Source organism: Macrobrachium nipponense, chromosome 18, assembly GCF_015104395.2.
Source record: "Macrobrachium nipponense isolate FS-2020 chromosome 18, ASM1510439v2, whole genome shotgun sequence".
Classification (NCBI taxonomy): domain Eukaryota; kingdom Metazoa; phylum Arthropoda; class Malacostraca; order Decapoda; family Palaemonidae; genus Macrobrachium; species Macrobrachium nipponense.
Genome location: NC_087211.1, coordinates 13976154 through 13986574, shown reverse-complemented (window position 1 = coordinate 13986574; position 10421 = coordinate 13976154).

The following is a 10421-nucleotide window of genomic DNA, read 5'->3' as shown; positions in this document are numbered from 1 at the left end:
AGATATAGAACGTGATAAATGTATAAATAAAAGCAATTGCCTCAAAGTAAAAGTCAAACAACGCAGAGGTTGCTAGGCCTTTCGACAAACGGTCCTTTACTAGCAGGCCGAGTGTCGAAAGGCCTAGCAAACACTCCGTTGTTTCACTTTTCCTTCGTGGCATTTGCCTTTATTTACAGATCCCCGATGAGAGCGAAAATAAATAATCAGCGTTTTAGTCCATTTATCATTCCTAATGGAATTTTTGTAAAATGCTACTCACTCGGACGAAATGTGTTTAATGGCCATTTCGGGCTCGTTTAAAAACAATAATGTGCGGGAAATAGATTACGGTATTTGTTTCACTGATATATATATTATATTTTTTCACTCTAATGACATTATGGTTGTCAGAAAAAAAAAGAAAGCTTTTGAATCATAATATTTTAAGGCTTCGGTCCCCAGATTGAATTCATGATTATGACTGCATAAAAGTTTATTTCTTGAATAGAATTAGAGGGCATAGTTTTTTGACAGTCGAGAAGATTCTAAAGGAACATAAAATCATAAAAGTCTGCGGATTACAGGACAATTCCAATAGCATCCTATTAGAGTGGGTGGTATTTATGGTGTGGGGTTCCGGGTTGCAACCTGCCTCTTAGGAGTGCGCTGTTTCTAGTAGCGCACTCTTCTGCATGGGTCCTGGAGCTACTAAGGCATCTAGTTTTTCCAGGTTCGTTTTCAGAGATCTTATGATCGTGCCTAGTGTCCCTGTGATTATATGAACAATTTCCACTGGTATATCCCATATCCTTCTTATTTCTATTTTCTGGTGTTGATACTTATCCATTTTTTTTTTCTTTCTTTCTCATCTACTCTAAACAAAAAATGTAGTGTGCCGGGTTTTATCACATGCTAGAATTTAACTGTCAAGATGATGGAAGTAGAGAGAGAGAGAGAGAGAGAGAGAGAGAGAGAGAGAGAGAGATAATTCACTGACACGTCCAATCGTCAATTGTTTGACTGATGTGTACAAAGTTTCGCTTGTTCGTCTGCTTCGTATACAACAGGAGAGAGAGAGAGAGAGAGAGAGAGAGAGAGAGAGAGAGAGAGAGAGAGAGAAATGATTTGCTGACATGTTCATAAGCCAGTTTTTTGATTGGCGAGAAACACTGTGTACAAAGCTCCCCTTCCTGAACAGTTTCATATACAAGAACAAAGAGAGAGAGAGAGAGAGGAGAGAGAGAGAGAGAGAGAGAGAGAGAGAGAGAGAAGTAATTTACTGACATCTTCATTTGTCAACTGTATAATTGGTGATAAACGCCATGTACAAAGGCCCCCTTCTTCATGTTTCCTATACAAGAACGGAAAGTAATTTTATCTCGTCGAGTTATGAATTAAATGTCAGACAGAGATATTATGACCATAATCATATTTCCTATGCAACTCCTGATGTCGCTAAGGAAAACATTGTCAACACTTTTGCTTTGCAGATCTTGTTCGGCCAGGCTTTGTACAAAAGCAATAACGAGTTTTAACATAGTTTAACACAAACACACACCGACGCACACGCATTTTATATATATATATATATATATATATATATATATATATATATATATATATATATATATATATACATATATATATATATATATATATATATATATATATATATATATATATATATATTATATATATATACAGAGTGAGTTTTACGTACATTTAACAGAAGTTCCCCAAATATCCCATTGGTACAACCGCCTCCATCACAACTGATGTCACCCATAAAGGATATTATTGCCTAGGGATCCAATATCATTTGCCTCCATGGCAGGCTAAATATTCTCAGAAAAGTTGGTCGCAAAATAGATGCCATCAGTCAAGGATGACTTTGCATAATCGGATGGACGGCTAAGTTAAAATCTACTTGGCTTTCAATATATTTTCCCCACAACCTCAAAAGGTTAATGATGCCGTTGGAGATACTGGTTTGTCAATTTGCACGAGCATATCTTTCGCAAACACGATAAATAAGAGATATTTTCTTGAGATAATTCTCCCTTTTTCTTTGGAGGGTCGAATTATTTTTTATTACTGGTTTCATAGGAAAAATTACTGATCATGGAAGAATGTAGTCTGATTTCGATAAAAGTCACAGTATGTCTGAGGTCATATAACGAATTCTGAAATCCCCTTGCAAATATACATGGGCTTATACAGATATGTCACAAACATCTTTAATGCAACATTCCTTCGCTATTTCTTTCTTTCTCTTTAGTTGCAATTGCATATTGACTGCAACAGACGACTGACCAGCAGGTGTATTTGGGAGACAAGCTTGGTGTAACTACATTACCAACTACATGTGTACTTCTTGAAGACTATAAGAGAGAGAGAGAGAGAGAGAGAGAGAGAGAGAGAGAGAGAGAGAGAGAGAGAGAGAGAGAGAAAGTACCTATACACATGAATTTGTGTGAGCAAAATCTACAATTAATGTTTTCGAAAAGGAGAGAGAGAGAGAGAGAGAGAGAAGAGAGAGAGAGATCGTAACTATACACATGAATTTGTGTGAGTAAAATCGTCAATTAATGTTTTCGAAAATGAGAGAGAGAGAGAGAGAGAGAGAGAGAGAGAGAGAGAGAGAGAGTGTGTGTATTACGCTAAAACATTTAAAACCAAAAACTGAAATGAAATGTTTATCGCTACGAGACAATCAAAGTGAAAGAATCAAAACATACCGAATCCCAGGAAACGAAAACATGGAACAGAAACTCATCAAAATTCCATCTGTCAAAACAGGAATGCCATTTTTCTTTTTTGTCTGTTTAATTGGCATTATGCTTCGAATACACCAGTGTCACCACAAAGGTATATCCTGGAATTCTGGAATCAGTCATGGAAATACTGCGGACAAGCGGTGACTAAGAGATTTATTGTCGTTGCTCTGAATGAAGTGACCGAAGTTTTTATTCCCGAAGTTAATGCTCCCGTTTCCATTGTTGGCTAAAACAAGGATTTGCATTCCATTACGTGACAAAGACCAGGTTTTGAGTTTCTTTCATGAGATATAGAAAGACTTACACTGACACACACACCACACACACACGGAGTGGAAGCAAAAGTTTTTTTTTTCTCTCTCTCTCTCTTCTGGCGCCAATTCCCTTCGCCTTCATTATGCAAATGGGGATTCATGGGGGTCAACTCCCTGTTGGGAAGAGGTGATATTGCGCTTCTTACTTCAGAGAGATTCCCTCGATGCTCTCTCTCTCTCTCTCTCTCTCTCTCTCTCTCTCTCTCTCTCTCTCCCTGTTGGGAAGAGGTGATATTGCGCTTCTTACTTCCAAGAGATTCCCTCGATGCTCTCTCTCTCTCTCTCTGTTCGTTCCCTTCGTTATTGTGGGAGGAGTTAGGAAATGCCCTCCCTCTCTCTTGTTTGCTCTTTCAGTTGAATTCCTTCTTTATTCAGAAAGTTTTGATCTGGTCTCTCTCTCTCTCTCTCTCTCTCTCTAAAGAGTTTGACACAATAATAGAAAAAATGGATGATATATGTAGAAATCACAAGGACTGGACTATTCTCCTATCCGGAGACTTTAACTTTCCTTTCGCAGATTTGAAAGAACGAATAGGAGATTGTGGTTGTATTTATACATATAAAAAAGAGAGTAATAGTAGTGCAGACGATAAAAGGCACTTCAAAAAGCTATTACTATGAGATTCAGGGTCTCTGTAACACGGTTTTTTGGACTTTGCTCCTTGTCAAAGCATCGGATGTAGCTGAAAGTTGACATATGTATATTTTTTAACCACACACAAATTTTGTCAGCATTATCAATAACCTAAACCCGATAGTTTTAATTTTTACAGAGTAAAAATGCTCTAGCCGACGCCATGGCCAATGATTACGAGCCAAGAGTCGAAAAACATTCATTACGTAAGCAAGGTAAACAAACGCCTTTTGACGAAATGTTGCCCCGCCTATCCACCAGACAGACACTCAATCGGCTCTGAAACCCAAAGACTTTATGAATGGCGGAATGATACATAGATGTGGGTGGGGTATCAGGGCTAGTGTAGTAACTAGCAGTAGTGCCGCAACAGTATAGCAGTAATATACATGAATTAAACGTTTAGGCCAACTGCTGGGATCCTTGAGGATCATTTAGCACTTCTTACAACTACTCGAGAAATTAGTTTTTATAGCCAGAAGTTAAATTTTCAGTGTTATCCTGAATTATAACGAGGCGAAAGTGGGTGGAGCCTCATGAAGTCATCATTCTGACGATAATTATTGGTGAAGGTTTAAAGCCAATATACAGTACCGGCTATTTTTTTTCAGTAAATAGGTAGATAGCCAATAAATAAAAATTGCTTGACATTGGATATAGCAGTTATCAAATCAAGCTTGTCTACTATGTTTTTGATAATTACCAACTATTCCTTTATAGGTCAATCTGATTGTGACCTATAAAGTAGACTGTAATTTCTTAGGACACTTATTTTGGGAGTTAGACTAATAATCGAAGTGTTTTTGTATTTATTAACATATTTTGTTGGTTAGTTCATTATGACAATTATCAGTGGAGAGGTTCCATAGTTCATAAAGGTGTACTGCTTTGCTTGTATTTAAATTTGTATGTCATTGTTGCCAGAGGTTTAGCCATCGGGAGAAAGAGGGAAGAAATGCTGTCATAAGTCACGTAACGAATGCGTTCGAAACCTTTTCTCTGAGTAAGTCACTTTTACTTTATAAAGTACCAAATTTATTCAACCTACGTAATGCAGAGTACTGTCAAAATTTATGTGTAGATATAATATGTATTCTGAATAAGCATTATATTTATGAAATGCATAGATAAAAAGTTATTGCGAAAAAACCGTGTTACAGAGGCCCTGAATCTCATAGTAGATATGATACTAGAATACAACATTCAGCAAATAAATCACCTGCCAACAAGAAAGGAAAATACTTTAGACCTAGTATTTGTGAACGAGGTGAATTATGTTAAAGAAATAATAGTTTATAATGCGAGTATTTCAGACCATAATGTCATAGAATTAACAGTCCATTCCAAAGCAAGTGAAAATAAAGATAAGCAATAAAAGAAAAAGTGGGAAGGATAAGGAAAATACAATTTCTACAGTAAAAATATAAAATGGTCAGAAGTAAATAAAGATTTAAACAAAGATTGGGATAACATTTTCGTAAGTGATGATATATAGGTAAATACAGAGATATTATATAAAATATTAGAGAAAATAGAGGATAAATATATACCGAAGAAGAAAAGTGAACATCAGTCATGCATACCAAGAGACAGAAGGATCTTGTTCCAGAAAATCAGAAAGTGGAAAAAAGGTCTTGCAAAAGAAAAAAATGCATGGAAAGTTATAGAACTAAAAAGTAAGATAGAAAAGCAGAACAAAAGATTATACAATCAAAAGAAAATGAAAAACAGGACTTGGAAGAAAAAACCCTAGTAAATATCAAGCAAAACCCCAAACTATTATACTCATACGCGAAAAAGATGAATAAAAGAAGAATAGAAATAGGCCCTCTAAGAATTGAAGGGAGATTAACGAATGAAAAAAAGGAAATTTGCAACATATTGGCAGAATGATATAAGAGAGAATTCATCCCTAGAATAGATAATGAACATAACCATATAGAAGTAAGGGACGAAAATAGTGAATATTTAGCTGACATAGATATTAATGAAGCTGATATTGTGCAGGCTATTAATGAAATTAAAAATGGAGCTGCAGCAGGGCCTGATGGTGTTCCTGCTATTTTGTTAAAGAAAGTAGTTCATTCGATCGCAAAGCCACTTGCAATATTATTAAGACAAAGTGTAGATACAGGCATGATTTATGATGAGAACAAATTAGCATATATTGCCTCTACATTCAAAAGTGGATCAAGACTAGAGGCAAGTAATTATAGGCCTGTGAGTCTAACATCACATATTATGAAAGTGTATGAAAGGGTAAAGAAGAAAAATATTATGAAACATTTAATAAGAAATAATCTGTTTAATATAGGACAACATGGTTTCGTACCCGGAAAAAGTACACAAACCCAACTGTTAGTCCACCGTGAGAACATATACAAAAACATGAAAAGCGGAAATGAAACAGAATTGGTTTATCTAGACTTTGCAAAAGCTTTTGACAAGGTAGACCATAATATATTAGCGAAGAAAATTAGAAAACAGAAAACATAATATAGTGGATAAAGTAGGAAGATGGTTAAAAGAATTTTTACACAACAGAAAACAGATAGTTATTGCAAACGATGAGAAATCGGATGAAGCTAAGGTAATTTCCGGTGTGCCACAAGGTATGGTGTTAGCTGCATTACTGTTTGTTATTATGATTGCAGACATAGACAGTAATGTTAAGGACTCAGTAGTGAGTAGTTTCGCCGATGACACAAGAATAAGTAGAGAAATTACTTGTGATGAAGATAGGAACGCGCTACAAAGAGACCTTAACAAAGTATATGACTGGGCAGAGGTAAATAGGATGGTATTTAACTCTGATAAATTTGAATCAATAAATTATGGAGAAAGAGAAGGAAAGCTATATGCATATAGGGGTCCTAATAATAAGACAATCACAAATTAGGAAGCCGTTAAAGACCTTGGTGTGATGTTGAATAGGAACATGTTATGCAATGATCAAATACAATTCTATTGGCAAAATGTAAAGCAAAAATGGGAATGTTGTTACGGCACTTCAAAACAAGAAAAGCTGAACGTGTGATTATGCTTTATAAAACGTATGTTCGTAGTCCACTTGAATATTGCAATATGATATGGTACCCACACTATCAAAAGGATATTGCACAAATAGAGAGTGTACAAAGGTCCTTTACAGCTAGAATAGAAGAAGTTGCGGATCTTGACTACTAGGAAAGACTAAAATTTTTAAAATTATATAGTCTAGAAAGGAGAAGAGAACACTACATGATGATTCAGGCATGGAAACAGATAGAAGAAATTGCCGAAAACATCATGGAGCTAAAAATATCAGAAAGAGCAAGCAGAGGTAGATTAATAGTGCCCAAAACTATACCAGGAAAAATAAGGAAAGCACACAGGACATTAATCCACTACGCACCAGCATCGACAATGCAGCGTCTATTCAATGTGTTGCCAGCTCATCTGAGGAATATATCAGGAGTAGATGTGTTTAAGAATAAGCCCGACAAATACCTAAGCTGCATCCCAGACCATCCAAGATTGGAAGATGCAAAATATACCGGAAGATGTACTAGCAACTCTCTGGTAGACATTAGAGGTGTCTCACACTGAGGGACCTGGGGCAACCCGAACAAGATGAAAAGTTTTGTAAGGTAAGGTTCTCTCTCCTCTCTCTCTCTCTCTCTCTCTCTCTTTCTTTATTAAGAGAGTTTGGATATGCTCTCTCTCTCTCTCTCTCTCTCTCTCTCTCTCTCTCTCTCTCTCTCTTGTTTGCTCTGTCTGTTGAATCCCTTTTTTTTATTAAAGGAGGAGTTCAGATATCTTCTCTCTCTCTTTCTTTATCAAGAGAGTTTGGATATGGTCTGTCTGTCTCTCTCTCTCTCTCTCTCTCTCTCTCTCTCTATGAGTGCTACGCCGTGTCCCAGTCTGACGCTGCAAAAGCAGCTGGAGAAGACGAAGAAGAGGTCAAGAAGGCCTAATACGGCTTCTCATAAAAGGCCTAATCTTCTCAAGAGGGTAAATTTATGAATGAAATTGATATTTCCCAAAATACCTTCAGCGATCAGAGGCAGGGAAACAAGGCGAACGGCGCAGACGAGGACATGACGCCCTCCCACTTCCTCAGCGGAGGTGATTGTGACAGATGATACACGACCCGAAATGTCACACACCCTCTTTGAACTATAGGGTAACTGAAATAATGGTGTTTTGGTGTTTGTACTTTGTCGCTTGGGAGGATGTACAAAGCTCCTAGAAGCCTTTAGACATTCCCAGAAGTCACAAAATCAATCAGGCATTCAAATCTCGCCGAGAGAAAGCAAAAAGTAGCTGAGTGTTTAAAAGGCATAAGGGTTATACTCGCGTGCGGCCTTTTAAATGGGTTACGTATCTTGTCCCTTTAATCCACGTGGTCGAGGCTAGATTTTGTCATAGTTCGGGGATGTGAGCTGGCTAAGATCTTAATTTCGATATCTTCTTGAAGGTATGTCGGCTATACCAAATCTTATTTCCCAAAACGCGAATGATACGTGGTAATTACAGATTGCTAGCTCTCTCTCTCTCTCTCTCTCTCTCTCTCTCTCAGTATTGGAAATTCTTTAACATTCCTGACGGACTGAAACTAGATTTTATCAATATCAGCAGTTCTAGTCAAGGTTAATTATGAACTGATAATAGAGAATTATATTTATACTGTTCATATTGAATAGTTACTGTTGCCTCATTAGTTTCTTTTAATAACATTAATATGAGCGATGGTCTTTTTAAGATGGACGAATTGTTAAACAAAAGTTTAATTCTTGATGATTTAAAAGTTAAACAAGTTGTTTTAGATATTTGGCCTAAATTTTTTATTCCTATTCCTTAACAGAAATTTCTGAAATAATCTGTAGCCAAAAGAAGCATTCTTGTCTTTCTTATTGCCGATATAAAGAACACCAGAACCATGCTACAGTCCAGGGTGAATTCTTAATGAGCTCGAACAAGGGAGAAATGATCGTTTTGAGAGTTCGAACTTTCTTTTTCCTCTCTCTCTCTCTCTCTCTCTCTCTCTCGTCTCTCGTCTCTCTCTCTCTATCTCTCTCTCTCTCTCTCTCTCTGCCTACGAATTGGAATAGCGGAGTTTGGCCTGTTTGTGAAAATGGGGATTGCCACAAACTGAAACATTAAAAGTCTTTCGAGGGGAAGAAGCCTTAAATGAATTCTGATATTATATGCGGTTGTTCTGGAACCATAGAAACCTCATCAATTGTAAACATTGCCTTCGGTTCATGGCTGCTGAAGAAGGTCCTTTATAGAATTGTGAAAGGGATTATATATCTAATCTCCAGCAACGAAGAAAAAAAATGAAATTTATGAAGGCACTTGATTGTTTTGTTTCTGAATGAAGGGTGGGAGGTTAGATAGAAGAAAGAAAATATAAACAGAGGAACAGTAAAAGAAATGAAAGTGGGTTGCAACTGGGGTCGAAGGGACGCTGCTAAGAGCCTCAAGCAATGCATACAGTGCACCACGCGATGTGCACTGAAGGAACTACCCTCATACTGGGAAATATTCCGTGAAGTACTAGAAATAAAATACGGAAAGCCTGGAAGATCAATCTCTTTCACTGAGGGGAAAATGTTTTCTGTTTTCACTACAAAAATCCTCAGTTTCGGGAGAAAATAGAAATTTCTCGTATAAACTTGATTAACAATTGATGCTTAGTAGTATCTTATCTCAGGTTATGCCAAAGAGTAAAACGAGATATGCTACACTCCGGTGTTTATCAATTTCTTGTTAGCGCATATTATTATGCCTCGTTTTTACCTGCAGGGCACCTCGCGTGATGCACTGTAAGCATCACTGAGGGCTGTTTGCAGCCACTCTTCGGCCCTAGATTCATGTAACTTTTTATACAAATATATATATAATATATATATATAGTATATATATATATATATATATATATATATATATATTATTATATATAATATATATATCAGCGTAAAAGTGACCATGGAAACATTGGAAACGTTGTATTTCATTTCAATACTTTATTTCCTACGTTTCGTAACATCATTATTACATCTTCAGGGAATCTGTTAAACAATAAATATATTTACTTTAAAATTACTTAAAAATTACTTTAAAAATTACTCTAAAATTCAACATTTATAAATTACAACTCAATTAAAAAAACATACAGAAACGAAAACAAAAAAATAAAAAGACCAAAGACCGCTAACCAACCTTATGCCGAGAAGGCAAGAGACAGAATGACAAAACATAAATAAAAGTTAGCTCAGGTACAGTTGTGTGGAGGAGGTCTGGTTATTCAACTGGGGAACCAGTTGTTTAATAAATAATGACTCTAGGATAGTCCAGTTCATATGCATTGTTTGCTTGGCCTATGATTCGGAAATGGCTTCTTTCTATATATATATATTACAATTTTTTGAATGGTTTCTTATATTAGAATGTTCGGGATTGGAGAGCCTACAGCCAGTACGGAAACTTAATCCCCGATGAGAGTCGATTCTGACCCGCAGTAACCTCCTCGTGGATCCGACATATGTCCCAGAGTTACACTTAGGGCAAGTATACTTATAGACCACGTTGGAGGTCAAGAGAGGGTCCAATCGATCTTTATATCTGAAAAAGGAACCGATTGTCAGTTAACATTAATTTTACCGTTGGAAAAGGAAAAAAGAGGTGAACAACCAATTACCTTTCTTAGACGTTTCTTGTTACTAGGGA